General features: G+C 36.8%; 1 protein-coding gene across 2 annotated transcripts in view; it reads right to left on the reverse strand.

Annotated features, from left to right (window-relative positions):
* Positions 1 to 24,060, reverse strand: part of AFF2 (AF4/FMR2 family member 2) — a 3,001,139-nt gene that overhangs the window by 2,440,248 nt on the left and 536,831 nt on the right. The gene's annotated exons all lie outside the window — the stretch shown is intronic.

Here is a 24,060-nt window from a genome sequence, read left to right on the forward strand (position 1 = left end):
ATCGTTCTGGGTGATGGTAGGATGCTGCTCAGGGCTAGGGCCATACCTACCTGGGCTACATAATCCAAGAGCTCCTCCAAGTCTCTTTTCATGTAGTCCAGGGAGGTACATCTCACGTCATTCATACCCACATGTACAATGAGAGAGTCATATTTGTACCTGTTGTTGAGGGACTTGAGTGCACGTGTTATTTGTTGGATCCTGGTGCATGACAGGCAGCTGACTGTTACTTTCTCCTTATTCAACCTAGTGAGTGGGACATCAGTGTGCCTCACTATTGAGTCACCTATGACTAGTGTGTTGGGCATGCTGTTTTGCCTTAGGGGCTTTGGTTGAGTGGCACACTGTTTAAGAGAGTTATGTGTCTCGTGATTAGTGTTGTGTTGGTCAAGTGCATTTCAGCCTTGGAGGTTTCTGCTGTTTGGGTAGATTTTTATTGAGATCCTCCGGTGGGTATGTGGTTTGTGTTTTTATGTGAAGGTAGTGCTGGTGTGTGTTCTGGAGGGCTGTGTGTTCCCTGTGGTATAGTGCAAGTGTTGACCTTTTCCTCTTGACCAACTATTCCAGTCTTGGCTGGAGAGTGCATGGCTTCCAATTTGGATACATAAGTGCATCTCTCGCAAGTCTGACTGTTGGGAGGTAAGAGGAGAGGGTTGTCAGTGGGCATGAGGCAGTTGCTACATTGCCTCAGGATGCCCAAGTTTACCAGGTTAATAGGAGAAACCACAGGGAACTGACCTTTAGACATGCCTGGAGGGGTGGGCATTAATAGTAAGTACTGGAGCCATTTCTTTGTAGAACGTTAGTGCTGGTAACACTTTTGTGTGCTACAATAATTGCTACAAGAAGTCTGGTAATGTGCTAAACTAATAAGCTAGTAAACGTATAGGAGAGGAGAGAACAAGCAGATCTAAGGGAAAAATTGAAGAGCAGACATTGGCACCACTCAGAAGTTTACAAACAGTCAATGATACAGCAAATCTGTATTTGGACTAGACTAGTTACAAGGAAGTGCAGAATGTCCATATTTTGTCTCATATTTGTGATCTTTTCCTTATTACATTTATGTTTTGTGGCAAATCTCTGTCATGTCATTGAGGAGTGAAGTCAGAAACTGATGACGGACATTTGAGTTTCAAACTTCATGCTCTTCGGGCAGTACATGCCAATGTACAACCTATTTATTCTATCAACTTGCTAGGTATGGAGGTACAATATTAAATATTTGTCCCTATTTTGGGGCCTTTGTTGCCCCATTATGTATGCATTTGTCCACATATTTTGCTCAAAGAGGATGACAGGTATGTTTGAGTTTCATTCTACCACATGTCTGTGCAACATCTATGGCAATTATGTCCCTATTTCTATTTAAATGTCCCTGCGCTATGTTGGTCTTTGTTGAGAAATGTTGAACTAACCGATTTACAGTTATCTGTGAAGCTCTTGTGGTCATTGTGGCATTTGATGCAAGTTCAAGGACAGTAGGTGCTCTCTTTTACAAGGAATTGATATCTGCATTCACTTACATGGTCGGTGCCAGCAACGAAACCTAGCTTAGGAGTGCTGCGAGTCATTAATATGCATTGTGTGCTGCCATGTGCCACGCACCATGCACCATCTCGCTAACGTGTAAACTCTGTGTATGCTTTGAGTGAAGACTACATGGACTTTATTGAATCCTGGGGTAGATTTTTTCCACTTACTAATATTCCAGATAAAATTCGTCCATTAGACAACTCAGATAAAGTAGCTATTGAATTCAAAGTAATGGCAAAACGTTTTTGTAGGAATCGGCAAAAGAGAATTTTTGATAAGTCAAAGCCGTTCGATTTAAATATTATCTACCAAATAAACTCTTTGAAACTGAATTTCATTGAAGATAATATTGTGAATTGTTGGTTGGATTTTGAAAGCATATGTCAAGATCATTTGATAAAGTGTAAGGGAACAATAATTCAAAGATCACAGAGGACTACTCCTCTTTGGTGGAATATTAGCGATACTAAACTTTTGAAGAAAACAAGGAGGGAATTTAATCTTTGGAAGACGTATAAAAGCGTATAATTTAACTTCCTGATAATTGTATGTTTCTCCGAGATTGGCTAAAAGTAAATTTGAAAATTATTTTATTGGTGTTCTGTCCACCAAGAAAATGTATTCATAAATCAAACATATAGGTAAAAAAGATTAATTTTTTTGGACCAATTACTGTTGGTAGTGTAGTTCTGCATGCTGGTGTAGCTCTAGTGAATCTGTTTGATGATCAATTTTTGGCAGGTGATGCTTTCTCTCTTAGGAGTTTCTGATACAAGCATATGACATCATGTGTAAAATTTTTAACTTGAACCTTGTTTGGACTTCCTTGAGGTGTATTAAACAGGTTAGTGGAATGAGTCTAAGAATACTTCTGGTATTTTCTGGACTCACTACAGCAATTACATCTCAGCTTCTATTACTCAACTTTTTAACAAGTTCTTGTATTGTGGTGTTGTTCCTACAAGTCAGAAGCTTGCTGTTGTAATTCAATTCATAAGGATGGTCCAAAGGACAATAATACTAATTAAAGACCAATTAGTCTTATTTTTTTTTTGGAGGGGAAAAGTTTTGAGAGATGTTTACTCTTCTTACTGTATGAAGAGCTTCAGACGTGTCTAATGGAACTTGCACAATATGATTTTATGAAAAATGATCTAGGTTTACTAATTTAAGTGAATTTTATGATCCATTAACAGTAGCTTTAGATGTGGGTATGTCAGTTGTGGTAGTGTACTTGGATCTATCAAAGGCTTTCAATAGTATTCTTCACTCTGTTATTGTAGAAGCCATATTTAAGCATAACGTTAATTGATTTTTGATCCGTTGGGTGGCTAATTGGCTCCATAGTAGAATGTTAAGAGTTAGGATTGGAAACTTTACGTCAAGTTGTCTCACAGTGAATAAAGGTACTTCCCGGGTATCGGAACTTGGACCAGTAATATTTAATTCCTTTTTCTATTTCATTCCTGAGACACCTAAAGTTTGGATGGCCAAGAACATGAATAATATTAAATTAGTTTGTGTCACCTCTTCCGTAAGTGATATCAATTCTTTTAATCCTTAAATAGGTTCATAGGTAGGTACTAGGCTATCTGCCTGAAGGCATTTATAAGCCTAGCCAGAATGTGTTGGCTTTCGCCACCCGCTTAGATTAGTTCCCTGTGCCTCTGTCCAGCAGAGTCACTGAAGTGATCCCCGGGGTAAACTTTCTGTTTCCCATCCACTCGTCAAGGTTTCTCGTGAAGAGTGTTAGTGAGGAGCTCTGCCTAATGTAGATTGGAATGAACGATAAATAAAAACTAATACCAGCAACTAGGATTAATGGTCCATCTGACTTAAATACAAATATAATAAAAACAAATAAAACAATATGAATGAAATGGCACACAGCCACGATCAGATAAAAACAAATCGTTTTGATTACATCAGTTAACGCTTTCACGGGTCGAAAGCCTGCTTCTTCAGACCAGAATACAAATGCATATACATTCTCTAAACTTTATGAGAGAACTTTTAAAAAAACATCCTCCAATAAAATACACTGTGGATATGAAACTTCCTGTTACAACATTGGTTACTAAGTAACAATGAATACCATTCGTCATATTAAAGATGTACTTACTTAAAAACTAAACATCAATGCATCATAATAAAGACATGAATTAACTCTACCACAATTGTAGATAAAAGTTCAACAGGTCATATTGGAAAATGTGCTGATAAATATCAAATACAAAACTTTCTATAAAAACACAAATCCTATCTAACACTAGAAATCATGTTTGCTCTGCTTGCTAAAAATCACGTTACTCAGAGGCAACTATGCAAACGCTAATATACTTTAACTATAGTTATAAACAAAAAGAAAACAAATCAACACATAAAAATGCCATCAAATTCAATATGTACCTCAATGAACTACTTTTCTAATCAAAACTATGTATGATGGCAAAATTCCTATTTAATGCAACAAATCATATCAAAAATGCACTAATAAATATCAAATACAAACCTGTCTATACAAGCTGAAGATCAGGTCTGATACTAAGGTGGCATCTAATCTAAAGTAACGTGATTATCTACAATTTATCTAAAAAAAAAAAGAGGTAATCAATTTAATTAAAACTATTTCTTTTTATTTGACCATGGCCATGTGTCGGTTCCTTCGTATTGTTTTGTTTGTTTTCTTTTAATCGTTGTTTGTGCTTGGTGACAGAATGGCTAAATCAAACTGGATTAAAATTCAATAAAGATAATTGTGCAGTTTTACACTATGGGAAAACAGTGGTTGAATACAAAGTTAACCTAGTCCCATATGATTTACAGAACAGTTTAGAATATAAGGGACTTGGATATTACAATATGTAGCGATTTCAGATTTAGGTCTACTGCCTTAAAAGTTAAAGCAAAGGCTCTAAAAGTTACCAGATTAGCTTCCTACATGATCTGAAGAATGGCGCTTAAAGTTGTTTATAACATATGTCTGCCCTGGTTTACTATTGAAAATGCGAACGGCACTTGGGCGACAGTCGGATAGTCGAACGTATAAGGTCGTAAACACGGATGTCGAAGGCATAATAATCAATCTAGGAACGGTTTTAACACGGGTCGAGGTAGGGAAGATGTTTGTAGTAGGGAATAATACTGAACACCTACCTCGACCCATGTTAAAACCATTCCTAGATCGATTATTTTGTCTTAGACATCCCTGTTTACGACCTTATATGTTCGACTATCCGACTGTCGCCCAAGTGCCGTTCGCATTTTCAATAGTAAACCGTCTGCCCCATAATCGAGTCTAACATGCCATTCTAGTCTAATAAAAAGGGACATCTTCTGTGGAAATTTACAAGGTTCTTGTACAGATATATCATACCCATCTAGGTTGGAAAGCTTGGGTTTTTTCACAGTTAGTTAAAGATACTTGTGGTGCAAACTTTGCTTAGCTTACGGGGGGGGGGGTTAGGTAGTGCTGAATACTGAACATTGTTAAATATAGAATTGTTGAGGCCTAGTTCTAACACTTGAGAAGCTTGTTATACCTTTAGATTAGATAAGTCAAGGACAGCCCTTAGGGCAAATTATATCTCACAGTCTTTGGTTCGATTACGGAACAGAGTTCCACTACACATTCCTCATGTCCCTTCTTTGCATGTTTTTAAAAAACAACTGGATGCATGGATGGGTTCCAGAGTATATACTTTTATTGTGGAGTCTGCGATCCGATTGGCCTTTGGTCTATATGCAGGTATATATGAACTATTACACTATTTTCTTTATCCAGTCTCCCACCAGCTACATATCCCTGCACCTGCCCCTGCACTTCTACAATCTCTAGATTTCTCAGTTCCTTCCTCCAACTTTATCTGCTAAATCCAAGTTCAAATCTACTCATACTGATTTCTCATACTTGAGCAAATAAAATATTGCCATAGACTAGTAGGAAGTCATTGACTTCTATCATCATTGTTTAAATGCGTGTCCTCCTTTGAAATCTCTGTACTTACCAAACTCAACTTTAAGCAAACTCTAAGATATTCTGGATCACATTAGTTACTGGTAGCCATATAGGTATTGTCAGAGGCGGTACTCAAAGACAGAAGCAGGAATCTTCCAAACTTCTTACTTTTCAGAATATATACAAACATAGCAGTCTTGGCAAATGATGTATCTATCTATCTATATATGTAAATATATTTATATACATTTATTTATTATTTATTTTACATTTGTTGACCAGGAGTGTCCAGCTGAGCTATTGCCCCTTTTCATCAGAGGCCTGGGGAGAAAAGCTCCAAAGATATACAATGCAATAAAAATAGCAGTACAGATGCATTTCAATAAATCCAGCAACAGAGAATTTTGGTAGTTAAAATACAAAAGCTACATACATGTATATTGTTGGCAGATAAAACAGTACTATAAACAAAAAGGAGACCGTTAGAAAGTAGAATAAGTTGTATGTTTTGGTTTAAAAAGAGAGATGAGTAAATATAAGCTTTTGTATACAGAGTAGCAGAAACTTAAACGGTTACATAAGAATTTCAGGGAGCAGAGTATAGAAGAAGCTTTGGAGGTTGCATAGGATGAAGTAGTCAATGGTAAGTTTTAGTAAGTTAGTTTGACTGTACAATAAAGGTAGGTAATGATCAGGGAGGGTGAGTACAATGGCAGGACCAGTGTTTTTTAAAGTGGTCTTTGGTGGCTAGCTTAAATTTTTTGGAGTGAGTCAGAGTCCTTATTTCAAGTGGGAGTTTGTTCCATGCAATAGAGGGATGGTAGCTATATAAATTGCACCCTGTGTTGGATTTGGGTTTATGGATTTTTAATAGGTCTTGGGTTGAGCTTCAGAGAAGTTTGGTAGGGGAGTAGTGAGAGATGAGAAAAGATAGACTTGGGCAGAAATCAGACTGATATAGCATGGAGTATATGATTTGGAGTTGAGATTGTAGGAACAGGGGAGGTAGTTAGGGCCAGTTCAGGTATTTTAGGTAGAGAAAGTGGTGAGATTTATATGTTTGTTGAGCTGCAAATCTAGCTATTTTGTGGAAGGTTGATTCTAATTTGGTAAGTAGGGGAGGAGTTGAGATTTGTGAGTGGGAACAATAGGTTAAGCATGGTAGAAGGTAGGCATGGGTAAGAGAAATCCTAGCTTCTGTAGTTAGGAATTTTGTTGTTCCTCTACAGTAGTCCTAGCTTTTGGTGTTTTTTTTTATACAATTGTTAATGTGAAGATCAAATTTTAGTTGGTCATCGATGGTAATGCCAATGAGTTTTGTGCTAGTTTCGACTTCTATAGGAGTATTGTTTAAGGACCTTATAGAGAAGGAAAGTTTAATGTGGTTTGCAGATTTAGGTAGAAAGAATACTAATTTTGTTTTCCTAGGGTTGAGGATGAACTGATTATTAGTGAGCCATGTTTCTACTGAGCTGAAAGATGTCTGGGTATTTGTTAGGAGTCCTAAGGGGGGAATTAGCAATAGTTATGACTGTAGAGTCATCTGCGTATTGGACAATGTTAGTTTGAGGACAAGAAGAGTGGAGTGAGTTGGTGAAGATGTTAAAGAGTAGAGGTCCAAGAATGGTACCTTGGGGGACACCAGTTCTTACTGAGAGAGGGATAGATAGTGCTGATTCCCATTGTACTGACCGCAGCCTATTAGAGAGAAAGCTAGAGAACCATGTGACTGTATCAGGGGAGAAGTTTAGGTCTACAAGATTACCAAGTAGCAAAGTGTGTGAGACAGAGTCAAAAGCCTTAGAAAGGTCAAGGAGTAGACATATGAGTTTGTGATCATCTTTAGCAAGGTCTAAGGTGTTGAGAAATGATAGTAGAGCTATGGTTATACTATGCTTGGGATGGAAGCCATGCTGTATTGGAGTGAGAAGTTTTCTTGTAAGAGATAATGCATAACTTGCGTATACATTTCTCAAGGATTTTGGAGAGAGAGGGGACAGGATAGCGATAGTTCTGAAATTAGATATTTCTGTGGAGTTGCCTCCTTTATAAATAGGAAGAGTGTAAAACTGTTTCCAGATAGAAGAAAATTTAGACTCTGAGATGGAGCAATTGATTAGTAAAGATACAGGCACAGCAAGAGAGTGTGCAGCAATCTGGAGAAAGTAAGAAGGAATATTGTCTATGGATACAAACCATGGGTTGAGCTTTGGGAGCACAGTTCCGATACTGTCAGTGGAAACAGGTTTGAGAGAGAAGGAGTTTACTGAGATAGTGGCTGAGGGGTGTATAGGGAGGTTTGAAGTGTTGTTTGAGAGGGTGGGGTTAAATAGTTTGAAAATAGATTTGATAAAGTAGGTGTTGAAGGTATTGGCAGTTTCTTCAGGTGACTTGTCAGGACATGAGTTTGGTAAGGAAGCCATTGTCTGACGTCTGTCATCATTGTTTAAATGCTTGTCCTCCTTTGAAATCTCTGTACTAACCAAACTCAACTTTAAGCAAACTCTAAGAGAGTACATACACATATCCGGATCCCTATCAGAAAAACAAGAACTGTGAACATCGGAAACCTGGAAACCCAGTAGATCAAAACACAGAAGAAAAAAAAACAAATACAGATCTGTGTTTCTGCTGTGGAGCAAGCCCCATTGCACCCACCACACTTGCAGTACATTATATATACAAACACTGAGATTGCACTACAGTGAGGAAAGGAGCAAACTCTCCAATCCACACTGTACCACAATCTCACAGTCAAGGCCTTTGCTTTTCAACCTTCTGGGGTTTTGATGTTCATGGTTCGGTCTTCTGACATTTGCTGATGTGAGCTTTCATCTTTCTGACAGGGACACATATTTACATAGATAAAATCACGGTGTCTAACACTAACTTGATGAAAATGAACATTAGCACTAAATACTGTCAAAGTAATACCAAATGCCATAAAATTGTGAATGCAACCAACCTGAGGGAACAATTCTAAAAATATCCCATCTACATAATGTTAGGTTTTGGAATAGGATCATATTTGTAGGGCAACATATAGAGTTTAATTAAAGTTAGAATAAGGGTCAGCAGACATTATTATGGGTAGGGAAAGAAGGGTGCCAATAATACTAACAATGAATGCACACATTTCCAAAAAAAACACACACAGAAAATAAGTGTTTTATGCAGGGGAACAAGCATGCTTGCATCACATAATTATACCAACTCTATGGCTGCACTAATGCAAAAAAGGGATATAAGTCTGCACGAACAGAAATCCGTGTCACCGCTAGAGAAGCATCGCAGCGAGCATTTCACACCGAAATATACTCTCCCCAACTGAACAATCCTCCACCCACCAGAAATACTACACATTGATATATACGTATGTACAAACAATCCACTCTGCTGAATTTTCAGATTGTTGACACAGTGCAAAGTGGTGTCCTGTAAATGATCACACGCTGTGGCGAATACTGTGTGTACAGAAATGAGGACTACCAAATGTGCATGTATTGTACACAAAGTGTTTTTAGTTACTGTAAGGGGTAATCTGTGTTGATGTCAAAACTTTATGATATACCGAACGTTTCAGCATAATGGGTGGAGGTGTGTGGGGGTGCAAGTGTTTGGGGTTAGGTAATAAGATAGGTTCAGTGTTGTGAATCTGTGTTGATGTATTTTTGTACGGTCTGTGAGGGGCTTGTGGAGTGGTAATATTATGGAAAGAATTTTTGGAAGGTAATGTGTAGGGTTGGGGTTTAGGGCAGTTACAAGGTTAGGGTAAGGCATATGTCTCAAATTCTTAGTGCAAGAAATCTGGAGAAAGCCAAAAGTAATAGGGGACAAAGGTCTAAAAATAGGGCCAATTTTTAACTAATTGTCTTATAAACTTAGAAAGTTGATAGAATAACAGGTTGCATTAGCATGCATTTTCTGAGGGATGTGAAGTCTGAAGCTCAAATGCCTTTTATTTAATGACTTCAATCCTCAATTATTTACCTGAATACCACAAACTTTATAAGGAACACACCAAAAATATGAGTCAGAAATCTGGACATTCTGCAAATACCTGGACAGTAGAGACATATACACATGAGTAAAGATGAAGATAAAAAGATGCACAAGACCCAGGATAAAAAGTGCCTAATCCTGTTAGGCACACTGGTACCAGGACTGGAAAAAAATGACAGTGCAGACTCATCAAAATATGGAAACATTCCAACAATAGGACCAGGCGAGGCCCAGAGGGAGAATGCCCCCCCCCCCTCCGTTATAGAAGGAAGTAGCAGTCCACAAAAATCACAAAAACTGATAGATCAAAGAGCCATAAAGATGATATAGTGGACTATTGAGGATAATAAAGAAATTATATAGTGTTAATATTATGCCAAAAGCCCAGCAATTCCAGACACAAGATGTACAAAAAGATTAAAAGAGAAATTAGAGCTAAGAAAAATACTTCCACAAGAAAAACTGTCGGAAGCTTGAAATAAAAGTTTGTGTTCATTAACACAACAGATTTGTGAAAAACATTATATAGACCAAGAAACTTTGATCTGTTTGGAAAAAGAAGCATCTGAAGAAGTGCAATCATATAAACAACAAAACCTGGAGATTTTTGAAAAGCATAAAAAAGAAATATGGACTTGGGAAAGAAAGAAGATTTGATATGGTGCAATATTTATGCAAAGTCAAAAGCCAAATTAATGAATACACAAAAGGCAACCCCCAAAGATATTTGAAGGGAAATACAGGCAAAGGCATCCAGATATGGAAAATTTCACAATAAATAAACATAATACCACAAAGAGGGAATGTATGAAAGAAGATTATAAAGTAGAAGTTAAAATAAAATAGAAGTTGAAGTTATGGAATGCCTGCGAAATGAAGGATTTGGTGTAGAAGGTCTAACACAGGTTACATCACAGCATGATGGAACAAGTCCCCAAAGTAAGGAGAAAAAGGAAGATCAGGAGACATCTGAAGAAGACATATGGGCATGGGAAAGAAAAATATATCTAATGTGGTGTAATATTTATGCAAAGGAGAAAGCAAAACTAATAAATACAAAAAGAGCAGCCCCAAAGATATTTGAATTGAAATACAGGCAAAGGAATCTGGATATGGAAAACGTTACAATACAAAAAAATAAGACAAATAGGAAAAGTAGAAAAGAAGATTAGTAATGGAGACGTTAAAGAAATAGAAACTGAGGTGAGTGAAGGATTTATTGTAGAAAATCTAATTCATAAAGCACCACAGCAGACTGGAGCAATACACATCCAAATTAAGGGGAAACCAGTGGAATGGGAAGCAATTGGTCAGCTGCCATATGAAGATATTTTGGGGCCTTCCACAGGAAACCAGTATAAATGTTCATGTGAAGGAAGACAACAAGGGAAGGAACAGGAAACTGTGGAAACTCTCATGCAGTCAATGTTGAGGAGTGATAGGCCAGTGAGTTCCCATATGACAGAGCAACAGATGGCACAGGATGAAATTGAAGAGAATGTGCCACAGGAAGATGTTATAGAACTTTCTATAGAATGCTCTCAGAAAATGGAGAAAAAAAATGTGCCCTCCATTTAGAAAAAAATGAGCTAAGAGAAGAGTTGCTTAATTTAATAGAGGTAGATAGACATATTAAGATCAATGAAAGAAATAAGACTGCAGAAGGTCAATAAAACCCAAAATGTCAGAAGTTTGAAAAAACAAATGAACACAGTAATTAAGACTGTCCATAGAGATCCATGCAATACAACAGAAATAAACAGGATATATTACTGTGCAGCTAAATTAATAGATACAATTCTACCATAAGAACACAGGGTAGCAAGGGAAGGGGAGATATTGAATATCATCATGGAAGTATCAAACAGAGAAAACTATAAAGCAATTAAGAAATGTAGAAGACAAAACAGATTAACAAACATGCTTAGAAGGATAGACATGATAAAAGCAATGCACAATATTATGTTGGATCAGGATTTATCATGCACTACTGCAAATAAACTAAAAATATCAGTGCAGGCAGAAAGATACACAGATAAATATAAAGGAAAAGTGCAAAATAAGCAATTTATTGATGACCCAAAAAAAAGTATTGCAGAGAACTGGGAAAGAAGGTTAAAGGAAGTGAAAGACAATAAAAAAGAAGATATAGATACATTTTGGAGAAATATGTATGAAGATCTTGTGGAACATAACAAAGATGCTAAATTTATAGAAGTAAAAGAAAGAATAAGAAGTTCAAAGGTACAGGATATGAAATGGGATGAAGTAAAAGCCAGACAGATTGAAACAAAGTTAAGAAAAGCCTCTAAATGAAAAACCCCAGGCCCAGAGGCAGTACCTAACTTTTGGTTAAAAGTATTAACATTTTTGCATGAGTAAGAACTATTTATATATACACCCCGAACAGACACCTACCTGGCTAACAGGAAAAACAAAGCTCTTACTTAAGAGTGAACCTACAAGCTACACTAAAAATTATAGACAAATAACTTGCCTTCTGATGACGTATAAACTATACACTGGAATTGATACCGACAGAGTTTATAGTCATTAAAAAGAAAACCCAATTATGGCACTAGAACAAGAGAGAAATAAAAGAAAGTCGTATGGAACTAAATATCATTTGTTGTTAAATAAAGTCATAGTAGAGATATGCAAAAAGGGGAAGAATCTAAGTATGGCATGGATTGACTGCAAAAAAACATTTGACAGTATCCCACATTCATGGATAAAAGAATGCTTAAAAATATACACCCTACACTGATAAACTACAATCGCATTGACCATGACAATAGTGGCAAACCACTTTGCAGTTAAGTTGTGATAAAGGGAAAATTATTATTCCAGGGATAAAAATCCAAAGGGAATATTCTAGAGTAAGTCTCAGTCGCCGAGGCTCTTTTACCTTGCCCTTAACCCATTAAGTTGTCTACTTAACAGATTAGGTCATGGCTATAATTTGTCTCCCAGAAAGCAAAGTATAAAGACTTAACTTCTCTTTGTTAATTATTTAAAACTGTATAGCTCATCAGAAGAGGAAGTGAAAAGAACAACTGCAAGAGGGAGTATATAAATATTTGGGAACTGATGAAGGGTCAACAATAAAACATCAACAAATGGGAATAAAACTTAATAAGGAATATTTTAATTTTAGAAGACTTAAATTAATCCTGAAAACAGCATTGACATCTAGGAACAAAATTCAAGCTATAAACCAATTTGCTCTTCCTGTCCTAACTTACAGTTTTGGACTGATTGACTGGTCCCAAACAGTGCTGGATAGATTAGACAGGAAAACAAGAAAGAAGCTTCATGCTCATCAAATGATTTATAAAAAAAATCACTGCATACCAAGATTCTACATTCCCTGTTCCAAAGGAGGTATAGACCTACTTGAAATTGATTGCATGTATAGATCTGCAATTGTGAGACTGCATACATATCTGCTGACCTCACAAAACCCAAATCTAGTGAGAGTTTTGAAACATGAGGAGAATAAATCTAAGATGACTTCCCTTCTTAGTCTAGCAGAAGCATATCAGTGTCAAGCAGGAATGGAAATCAAACCAGAAGTAGATAAAAATCAGGCAGCAGCTGAATGTGTCAAAAAAAAAAAGAAAGAATATAAGGTGAAGGATCAGATGAGAAGGCAAGAAATGTGGAAAATTAATAAATATACTTGCAAGTATAGAAAATTCCTGGAAGAATCCCATGTTGATGAGGACTGAATGCAGGAATGGTTAAGAAGAGGTGAATTTAAACCAAAAGATGAAAGGTTAACATTGGCAGCCCAAGATAGTGGACTACATACATGCTGGTTTATGAAGTCCATTGAATATGTAGGAGAAACAGACAAATGTAGGTTTTGTAAAACCATATTGGAAATAGTTGCACACCTTGTTGCTGGTTGTGACATACTAATGGCAGAAGGACTGTATACTGAAAGGCATAATAATATGGCAAGACTTGCACTGGGGATTGTGCAAATGTTATGATACTGAAGTGATTAAAAAACACTGGAAACATGAGCCACAAAGCATTATAGAAAATGATGAAGTCTACATCTCATGGGATCACCCATTACCAACAGTCCAAAAGATAGATGTGAAAAAAACAGATATAGTGGTCCATGAAAAGAAGACAAAAGTAGCATTGATCATTGTGTAGTGACTATTGTGTTTTGTGTACAGAGAGACACAAAGTCATAAAATATCAGGGTCTGCAGGCCGAAATGAGAGCAATGTGGAAGAAAGATACTCAAACAGTTCCAATAGAAGTAGGAGCAACAGAGCTTATAAAAAATAATCTACAATCATATTTATATACGTTACCAATACATGTAACTCCATACAAACTGCAGAAGAAGCCATTACTGGCAAACTGCAGTTGCTGCGAAGAGCACTTCTGGCTGACATCAAAGATTCAAACAATACTAATTGCATGAACTTTAATCATACTTTGACTTAGGAATGGGGTCCATTCCCATCATGGTACAAGAAACCCAAAAGAGGGGGCATGGCCAAGACGCCAGTCTGATAGCAGCAGAAATCCATAGCTCTGCTTAGATTTTAATATCCTGACAGGAAATATACTTTAATTTTTAGAAAAATCTAACTAAAAGTATACTAAAAGTTAGATCAACATAGACTCTATTATTTTCTAAAAATAAATACATAGTCAAGAGAATTTTTAAATTATTCCTGTCAAGAAGTTTTCTACTGGAGATCTCAAGATGAGCAACTCGAAGAACCCACACCAGGAGAGTGCAGTGAAGAAAGAACTACATCTTATAATAACAAGCATCCAAGAACTGTCACTAAAAACATGAGCAACGTGAAGAACCCACCCCAGGAGAGTGCAGTGAAGAAAGAACTACATCTTATAATAACAAACATCCAAGAACTGTCACTAAAAACATGAGCAACGTGAAGAACCCACACCAGGAGAGTGCAGTGAAGAAAGAACTACATCTTATAATAACAAACATACAAGAACTGTCACTAAAAACATGAGCAACGTGAAGAACCCACACCAGGAGAGTGCAGTGAAGAAAGAACTGCATCTTATAATAACAAACATCCAAGAACTGTCACTAAAAACATGAGCAACGTGAAGAACCCACACCAGGAGAGTGCAGTGAAGAAAGAACTACATCTTATAATAACAAACATCCAAGAACTGTCACTAAAAACATGAGCAATGTGAAGAACCCACACCAGGAGAGTGCAGTGAAGAAAGAACTACATCTTATAATAACAAACATCCAAGAACTGTCACTAAAAACATGAGCAACGTGAAGAACCCACACCAGGAGAGTGCAGTGAAGAAAGAACTACATCTTATAATAACAAACATCCAAGAACTGTCACTAAAACATGAACAACGTGAAGAACCCACACCAGGAGAGTGCAGTGAAGAAAGAACTACATCTTATAATAACAAACATCCAAGAACTGTCACTAAAAACATGAGCAACGTGAAGAACCCACACCAGGAGAGTGCAGTGAAGAAAGAACTACATCTTATAATAACAAACATCCAAGAACTGTCACTAAAACATGAGCAACGTGAAGAACCCACACCAGGAGAGTGCAGTGAAGAAAGAACTACATCTTATAATAACAAACATCCAAGAACTGTCACTAAAGCATGAGCAACGTGAAGAACCCACACCAGGAGAGTGCAGTGAAGAAAGAACTACATCTTATAATAACAAACATCCAAGAACTGTCACTAAAGCATGAGCAACGTGAAGAACCCACACCAGGAGAGTGCAGTGAAGAAAGAACTACATCTTATAATAACAAACATCCAAGAACTGTCACTAAAAACATGAGCAACGTGAAGAACCCACACCAGGAGAGTGCAGTGAAGAAAGAACTACATCTTATAATAACAAACATCCAAGAACTGTCACTAAAAACATGAGCAACGTGAAGAACCCACACCAGGAGAGTGCAGTGAAGAAAGAACTACATCTTATAATAACAAACATCCAAGAACTGTCACTAAAGCATGAGCAACGTGAAGAACCCACACCAGGAGAGTGCAGTGAAGAAAGAACTACATCTTATAATAACAAACATCCAAGAACTGTCACTAAAAACATGAGCAACGTGAAGAACCCACACCAGGAGAGTGCAGTGAAGAAAGAACTACATCTTATAATAACAAACATCCAAGAACTGTCACTAAAGCATGAGCAATGTGAAGAACCCACACCAGGAGAGTGCAGTGAAGAAAGAACTACATCTTATAATAACAAACATCCAAGAACTGTCACTAAAAACATGAGCAACGTGAAGAACCCACACCAGGAGAGTGCAGTGAAGAAAGAACTACATCTTATAATAACAAACATCCAAGAACTGTCACTAAAAACATGAGCAACGTGAAGAACCCACACCAGGAGAGTGCAGTGAAGAAAGAACTACATCTTATAATAACAAACATCCAAGAACTGTCACTAAAACATGAGCAACGTGAAGAACCCACACCAGGAGAGTGCAGTGAAGAAAGAACTACATCTTATAATAACAAACATCCAAGAACTGTCACTAAAGCATGAGCAACGTGAAGAACCCACACCAGGAGAGTGCAGTGAAGAAAGAACTACATCTTATAATAACAAACATCCAAGAACTGTCACTAAAACATGAGCAACGTGAAGAACCCACACCAGGAGAGTGCAGTGAAGAAAGAACTACATCTTATAATAACAAACATCCAAGAACTGTCACTAAAAACATGAGCAACGTGAAGAACCCACACCAGGAGAGTGCAGTGAAGAAAGAACTACATCTTATAATAACAAACATCCAAGAACTGTCACTAAAAACATGAGCAACGTGAAGAACCCACACCAGGAGAGTGCAGTGAAGAAAGAACTACATCTTATAATAACAAACATCCAAGAACTGTCACTAAAAACATGAGCAACGTGAAGAACCCACACCAGGAGAGTGCAGTGAAGAAAGAACTACATCTTATAATAACAAACATCCAAGAACTGTCACTAAAAACATGAGCAACGTGAAGAACCCACACCAGGAGAGTGCAGTGAAGAAAGAACTACATCTTATAATAACAAACATCCAAGAACTGTCACTAAAAACATGAGCAACGTGAAGAACCCACACCAGGAGAGTGCAGTGAAGAAAGAACTACATCTTATAATAACAAACATCCAAGAACTGTCACTAAAACATGAGCAACGTGAAGAACCCACACCAGGAGAGTGCAGTGAAGAAAGAACTACATCTTATAATAACAAACATCCAAGAACTGTCACTAAAAACATGAGCAACGTGAAGAACCCACACCAGGAGAGTGCAGTGAAGAAAGAACTACATCTTATAATAACAAACATCCAAGAACTGTCACTAAAAACATGAGCAACGTGAAGAACCCACACCAGGAGAGTGCAGTGAAGAAAGAACTACATCTTATAATAACAAACATCCAAGAACTGTCACTAAAACATGAGCAACGTGAAGAACCCACACCAGGAGAGTGCAGTGAAGAAAGAACTACATCTTATAATAACAAACATCCAAGAACTGTCACTAAAACATGAGCAACGTGAAGAACCCACACCAGGAGAGTGCAGTGAAGAAAGAACTACATCTTATAATAACAAACATCCAAGAACTGTCACTAAAACATGAGCAACGTGAAGAACCCACACCAGGAGAGTGCAGTGAAGAAAGAACTACATCTTATAATAACAAACATCCAAGAACTGTCACTAAAAACATGAGCAACGTGAAGAACCCACACCAGGAGAGTGCAGTGAAGAAAGAACTACATCTTATAATAACAAACATCCAAGAACTGTCACTAAAAACATGAGCAACGTGAAGAACCCACACCAGGAGAGTGCAGTGAAGAAAGAACTACATCTTATAATAACAAACATCCAAGAACTGTCACTAAAAACATGAGCAACGTGAAGAACCCACACCAGGAGAGTGCAGTGAAGAAAGAACTACATCTTATAATAACAAACATCCAAGAACTGTCACTAAAAACATGAGCAACGTGAAGAACCCACACCAGGAGAGTGCAGTGAAGAAAGAACTACATCTTATAATAACAAACATCCAAGAACTGTCACTAAAAACATGAGCAACGTGAAGAACCCACACCAGGAGAGTGCAGTGAAGAAAGAACTACATCTTATAATAACAAACATCCAAGAACTGTCACTAAAACATGAGCAACGTGAAGAACCCACACCAGGAGAGTGCAGTGAAGAAAGAACTACATCTTATAATAACAAACATCCAAGAACTGTCACTAAAACATGAGCAACGTGAAGAACCCACACCAGGAGAGTGCAGTGAAGAAAGAACTACATCTTATAATAACAAACATCCAAGAACTGTCACTAAAAACATGAGCAACGTGAAGAACCCACACCAGGAGAGTGCAGTGAAGAAAGAACTACATCTTATAATAACAAACATCCAAGAACTGTCACTAAAGCATGAGCAATGTGAAGAACCCACACCAGGAGAGTGCAGTGAAGAAAGAACTACATCTTATAATAACAAACATCCAAGAACTGTCACTAAAGCATGAGCAACGTGAAGAACCCACACCAGGAGAGTGCAGTGAAGAAAGAACTACATCTTATAATAACAAACATCCAAGAACTGTCACTAAAACATGAGCAACGTGAAGAACCCACACCAGGAGAGTGCAGTGAAGAAAGAACTACATCTTATAATAACAAACATCCAAGAACTGTCACTAAAAACATGAGCAACGTGAAGAACCCACACCAGGAGAGTGCAGTGAAGAAAGAACTGCATCTTATAATAACAAACATCCAAGAACTGTCACTAAAGCATGAGCAACGTGAAGAACCCACACCAGGAGAGTGCAGTGAAGAAAGAACTACATCTTATAATAACAAACATCCAAGAACTGTCACTAAAAACATGAGCAACGTGAAGAACCCACACCAGGAGAGTGCAGTGAAGAAAGAACTACATCTTATAATAACAAACATCCAAGAACTGTCACTAAAAACATGAGCAACGTGAAGAACCCACACCAGGAGAGTGCAGTGAAGAAAGAACTACATCTTATAATAACAAACATCCAAGAGCTGTCACTAAAAACATGAGCAACGTGAAGAACCCACACCAGGAGAGTGCAGTGAAGAAAGAACTGCATCTTATAATAACAAACATCCAAGAACTGTCACTAAAAACATGAGCAACGTGAAGAACCCACACCAGGAGAGTGCAGTGAAGAAAGAACTGCATCTTATAATAACAAACATCCAAGAACTGTCACTAAAGCATGAGCAACGTGAAGAACCCACACCAGGAGAGTGCAGTGAAGAAAGAACTACATCTTATAATAACAAACATCCAAGAACTGTCACTAAAAACATGAGCAACGTGAAGAACCCACACCAGGAGAGTGCAGTGAAGAAAGAACTACATCTTATAATAACAAACATCCAAGAACTGTCACTAAAAACATGAGCAACGTGAAGAACCCACACCAGGAGAGTGCAGTGAAGAAAGAACTGCATCTTATAATAACAAACAACCAAGAACTGTCACTAAAAACATGAGCAACGTGAAGAACCCACACCAGGAGAGTGCAGTGAAGAAAGAGCTACATCTTATAATAACAAACATCCAAGAACTGTCACTAAAGCATGAGCAATGTGAAGAACCCACACCAGGAGAGTGCAGTGAAGAAAGAACTACATCTTATAACAAACATCCAAGAACTGTCACTAAAGCATGAGCAACTCGAAGAACCCACACCAGGAGAGTGCAGTGAAGAAAGAACTACATCTTATAATAACAAACATCCAAGAACTGTCACTAAAAACATGAGCAACGTGAAGAACCCACACCAGGAGAGTGCAGTGAAGAAAGAACTACATCTTATAGTAACAAACATCCAAGAACTGTCACTAAAAACATGAGCAACGTGAAGAACCCACACCAGGAGAGTGCAGTGAAGAAAGAACTACATCTTATAATAACAAACATCCAAGAACTGTCACTAAAAACATGAGCAACGTGAAGAACCCTCACCAGGAGAGTGCAGTGAAGAAAGAACTACATCTTATAATAACAAACATCCAAGAACTGTCACTAAAAACATGAGCAACGTGAAGAACCCACACCAGGAGAGTGCAGTGAAGAAAGAACTACATCTTATAATAACAAACATCCAAGAACTGTCACTAAAAACATGAGCAACGTGAAGAACCCACACCAGGAGAGTGCAGTGAAGAAAGAACTACATCTTATAATAACAAACATCCAAGAACTGTCACTAAAAACATGAGCAACGTGAAGAACCCACACCAGGAGAGTGCAGTGAAGAAAGGACTACATCTCATAATAACAAACATCCAAGAACTGTCACTAAAAACATGAGCAACGTGAAGAACCCACACCAGGAGAGTGCAGTGAAGAAAGAACTACATCTTATAATAACAAACATCCAAGAACTGTCACTAAAAACATGAGCAACGTGAAGAACCCACACCAGGAGAGTGCAGTGAAGAAAGAATTACATCTTATAATAACAAACATACAAGAACTGTCACTAAAAACATGAGCAACGTGAAGAACCCACACCAGGAGAGTGCAGCGAAGAAAGAACTACATCTTATAATAACAAACATCCAAGAACTGTCACTAAAGCATGAGCAACGTGAAGAACCCACACCAGGAGAGTGCAGTGAAGAAAGAGCTACATCTTATAATAATAAACATCCAAGAACTGTCACTAAAAACATGAGCAACGTGAAGAACCCACACCAGGAGAGTGCAGCGAAGAAAGAACTACATCTTATAATAACAAACATCCAAGAACTGTCACTAAAGCATGAGCAACATGAAGAACCCACACCAGGAGAGTGCAGTGAAGAAAGAACTACATCTTATAATAACAAACATCCAAGAACTGTCACTAAAGCATGAGCAACGTGAAGAACCCACACCAGGAGAGTGCAGTGAAGAAAGAACTACATCTTATAATAACAAACATCCAAGAACTGTCACTAAAGCATGAGCAACGTGAAGAACCCACACCAGGAGAGTGCAGTGAAGAAAGAACTGCATCTTATAATAACAAACATCCAAGAACTGTCACTAAAAATGGACAAATTCGAAAACAAAATGGATATTATCAAACAAGAATGCAGTAAACAACTGGAACTTTTAAATGGAATAGTAAAAAAAAAGTCTGAACAGATTCTTGCCTTAGAGGAAACAATAACTGACCTAGATACTAGAGTGACAGAAAATGAACATCACAATGAATTTCTCTGAAACAAAACACCAGGCTGATTGAGAAACTGGAAGGCCTTGAAAGTAGATCAAGGAGGAATATATGGAATTCCTGAGAAAGAAGAGGGTGCCAACATGATTCAATTCCTCAGTAAGTGGTTTTCATCAGCACTAAACATGTCTGAACACCTCTCTTTTGGAATTGAGAGGGTTTATCGGTCCCTGGCAAATCCAGCTTCATCTCTGAGTTCATCTAACCCCAGGTCTATAATAGTTAGATTTCTTTCCTTACAAGACAAGGACTTAATCAGCTTGGACTAATTCCCCTATCAAGATGGGAGAAAAAGTTATTCATTTTGACAATGACTACACCTCTACAGTTATATCCAGAAGAAAGGAGTATGTTCCTCTAAGTCCTTGAAAAAAAGCCAATATTAAAGCTCAAATTCTTTTTCCTGCAAGAATAAAAATCACCTTGCCAGAAGGAGTGAAGATTTTTGATTCCCTACAAGAAGCAGTAGAATTTTTCTAGAAGAAGAAAATACTGTTGGGCATAGAAGAAATGGAATGCTCTTCCCAGAGTTTGAAGAGACAGGTAACAAAAAATGGATGGTCTGTAAAGGAGGGAGCAAACAAAACTAAAGGACAAATTAATAAATTCCTTCTAATTTTAAATGCTTTGTTTTATGAATCATAATATATTTGATTCTGGAAAGTCTGAATGATGTAAGGTAATGTGAATCATTTTTATTATTAACTTTCTCTTTTCCTTTCTATATCTACTTCTAATTACATATAGTACTAAGTATTTAACATTCTCTCTCTCTTCTTTCTTCCTCTTCTTTTTTGTTACCAATGTTCCTTTTCTCTCTTTTCCCCATTATAAGTACTTTACATACATTTCCCTTTTAAATAACTACAAATGATGCATGTCTTCTAATTCTTCAGTAATAGTATAATTTGACCCAATACCAAAGTGCATTTTTTTCTAGTGGGTCAGTGGTGGGGTAACGAGGTGTTTCTAACCAGATGTTTTAGACTCGTTGTTTAGAGACATTTAAACATTAATACAGTACATTAATGGTGTTTTATAGATAGTGAAATTTAAGTTTATATATAAGTTTATATATATATATATATATATATATATATATATATATATATATATACTTCCCCTTCACAAGATCAAATGGATGGAAGCTCGAAATTCATAATCTTGAGACCAGAATCTCAAACTTCCATTCACTCAAAATTATGAATGGGAGCCTTAGGTTTAATAAAATTAAAAGTTAACTTACCTTATTGCAGGGGGCCAGGTCCCCCTGTACCCTAGCAGTTTAAATGTGAATGTTCAGTGACCGCACTATATCGGAGGAATGGAAAATCTTCCATTTTGCACTTACGCGTATAGCATGGAATGGGAGATTCCCCTTTCCTTCACTATAGTGCAATTTTGGAGTAGGTATATTTAAGTAGGGGGGTATGGGGTTTCAGGGGGCAAAGCCCCCCTGCGAAAACATTTGAAAGGTGTTAATTTGTTTTTTTTTTTGGTCCCTTTCATATGTTCGAGTTTCTCTAAATTTGAGATTCTGGTTTTGAGTTTATGACTTTTGAGTTTAGAGAAATTTGATCATATGAAGGGGAACCATATATATATATATATATATATATATATATATATATATATATATATTTACATATATATACTAGGTTCCCTTTTCTCTCTCTCTCTGGCCTGGTTAACTGGTAGGTAAATGATTGAAATGTTATAATATGATTTCTGATTTGAGGCAGCTGTTACTTCTAAATAGCCGTTTTTATATGAAAGAGTTATTTTTTTCATGAAGTTAATGTTTTGTGAGGAAAAAGGTGGTCTGTGTGACTGTCGTCATTGTGGACATTCATGACATGCACTGACAAGGCAGCTTGAGTGTTTTTTTTTTTTTGCTTTCTCAACTCTTAAAAGGTTCAAGATCTGAATTTCCCGCCCAAAATGCCTTTTTAATAGAGACAACTTCTGTTGTGCATGAGCCTATTTACATACTTTTTAACAAGTTTATGAAGCTGCAGCTTGAGGAAACATCAGTGATGACATAATTTGACCTTTTGAACTTTTTAAATGGTTGTAGTTAGAATTCTTTTCTCTTGAAATTTTGTTATCCTTCACTAGATACTTTACATGGTAAATAATTAGTTCTGATAAAAGTATTTAACTCCTTTGAAAATGTCAATGTTCTCTTATAGATGCATACATTTTGCATATTAAATGGCACTATTAGTAACTGAATGACATCAAGTGAACTAGGAGCTGCATTAGAAAACTCATTATGCATATTAACATCAGACTTATGTTCTATAACTAAACCTTTAGTAACTAACTAGAGGGTTGTGAGGACCCCCTTTTTTCTCTCTCCCCCCCCCCCCTTCCTGATGAAAGAAGTCAACATAGATATTGTTAATACATATGAGTAATATGTGTATAATTGCAAAATATAATAGTTATGCTGTAATAATTATATATATATATATATATATATATATATATATATATATATATATATATATATATATATATATATATCTTCAACAGATCCTTGCATGAAAAATGTTAGATGCCTGACAAAATAGTTAAATTATCTGATGTTTCTTGAAAAGTCTTGGAAATAATGACAATCTTTTTAACCTTCAGCTTGTAATGTTTATACACACTTTGATCTGATGTGTATTTCTGCCATATCTACGTATTAGAGGTGCTATCATCATATGTGACATTCATATAGCTTCCGATACATTGGGACACTCTCATTCTAATGTATATTTCATGGACTCATGTTTCTTTAGCTGCTTTCATGCTGCTTTTCTTTTTTGTTTTTATACTATATTCTAAACAGAGATGGATAATTTGTGTTGTTTGGTATTGGAGAGCTGGTGAATGAATGGTTTAGTTAAGTTTTTAACCAAACCAGAAGCTTTATGTATGTGTTTGTAAATAGTTTTGGGTTTTTGAAAGTAGTGCTTAATATAAGTTATACATCCATGACAAGTACGTTTTTAATAGATGTCAAGTCAACTTGGAAGAAAGGTCTTTCAGTTAGTAATAACATACACATTATAGTCAATGGCTTATAAATGTTTATCATTAAATATTAATGGTTTGAACAATAATGCCAAAAGAGCTGGTTTGCTTAAATATATAAAAATGCATAAAGCCCACATCATCTTTTTTACAGCAAACCCATCTATTAAAAAAAGATCTACAAAAATACTCATTTAATGGCTATACCATTC

Source organism: Protopterus annectens, chromosome 15.part0 (genome assembly GCF_019279795.1).
Source record: "Protopterus annectens isolate FY-2018-M chromosome 15.part0, PAN1.0, whole genome shotgun sequence".
In the NCBI taxonomy this organism is placed as follows: Eukaryota; Metazoa; Chordata; order Ceratodontiformes; family Protopteridae; genus Protopterus; species Protopterus annectens.